Raw genomic sequence first — 1,659 nt, 5'->3', positions numbered from 1 at the left:
CCGGCGGGGGCTCTGCGGAGCGCCCGGGGCCGCGGGGCCGGAGCGCCTCGGAGCGCAAGGCCGGGCCCCGCCGCGGTGGCCACGCCAGCCCGGGGTCTGCAGGGTCGCGGCCGCGGGGCTCGCCCGCAGAGGGCAGGCGGGGAGGGGGGGGGGGTCGGCGACGGCGTGCAGGGGCGCGGGTGTGTGTGCACGGGTGTGCACGCGGGCTTGTGAGTGTGGAGCGGAGGGGCCACCTGCAGACGGCGGGGACCCACCTGCTCCCTCCCCGACCTCCCCGACCTCCCCTCCGAGGCCTCTTTGTTCATTCCTAACGCGAAGCTGGTTCTCACCTCGGGCCGCGCCGAGGAGCCCCCACATCCCCACCCCCACCCCCAGCCCCCGGGGAGCTCGGTCGAGACCGCGCCCCCCAGCCCCCGCGGAGGTCCCCGGTGCGCCCTGGGGCGCTGCTGTCCTGGCTGCGGGGGAGCCCCGGGTTAGCGCCTCGAAGCTTGTCCTTCCCGTGCACGGATGAGGGCACAGCCCTCCGGGCCCGCGTCTGCGGCCGGGCCACCTCGGATCCGTGCAGTTGCCCCGTGGGGCGACCCTGAGGCCCAGGCCAGAGTCACCGAAGGCCACAGCTGGTGACGCGGCCGGCCAACCCGGAGCCCAGGCTGGGGCACTCCAAGCCCGCGGTCTTTCCACTGTCATCGTTTCAAACATACGAACCACGCTGCCAGTCGGGTCCCCGGAGGACAGGAGGACCCCGGAGGACCCCGGAGGACCCCGGAGGACCGTGGAGAAGGCGGGGCGGGGGCGGTCAGGGCACAGCGGGAGGAGGCAGGCACAGCCCAGACGACGTCCCTAGGGACCGCCCCAGGCCCCCGGCCCGGATTTCTGTGCCCTTCGATCTGAGTTGTCGCCCCTCCCCCCTCCCTCGGGGGCCCGGGCATCTTAGGGGGCGCGGGCCCGCCCCCTCCCGACTCTGGCTCCCAGGCTCCCTACAGGAAAGGGGGCAGCACAAGCCGTTCGCCGTCACCCAGGAGCTGTCGACCGCGGGGAACGTGGGGGGGGGGGACCCGGGGACCCGAGACCCGGAGACCCGGGACCTGCACCTGCACGCCTCCCCCAGCGCCTGGGTGTCTCCTGGCTACGCCGCACCCCGCTTCTTGCTTGCGGGAGCCTCCGCCTCCGAGCACCGAGGGAGCAGAGCCGCGAAGAGCAGCGCGGGGCCGCCGTCCCCAGGGGTGCAGGCCCGGCCCGCGGGCTCCAGCAGGTGCCTTGGCAGCACCAAGCTCCGCGAGGGGCAGGCACCTCCGAGGCCAGCGGGGCCGCCCTCCCTGCTCACAGTCGGGGCGGCCGACACCAGGGGGATGAAGGGCCTCTTGCGGTTTCCCAGGCCTCGGCTGGGTCGGCCCAGCCCTTGGGGGGCTCCTGACCTGGGATCTTGGGTGCTCATTTACCTCCCCGGCCCCTGTGCCACCAAGACCCCCGGTGGTGCTGAGGACATGGGCAGCCCTAGCAGTGCGGGCAGCATTTGGTCCTGGAGGCACCTGGAGACGGAGACCCTGGGCCACGGCCAGAACCAGGGGCCGCCCCACCTGAATTCAGGAGTGGGGCAGGTGAACGGGTGGCCCTCGGGGCCGCTGATGGCTGCTGTTATTATTAAGAGTTCAGAATTCT

This window comes from Vulpes lagopus, chromosome 1, assembly GCF_018345385.1.
Source record: "Vulpes lagopus strain Blue_001 chromosome 1, ASM1834538v1, whole genome shotgun sequence".
NCBI classification, from domain to species: Eukaryota; Metazoa; Chordata; class Mammalia; order Carnivora; family Canidae; genus Vulpes; species Vulpes lagopus.
Note: the sequence above shows the minus strand (reverse complement) of the source record.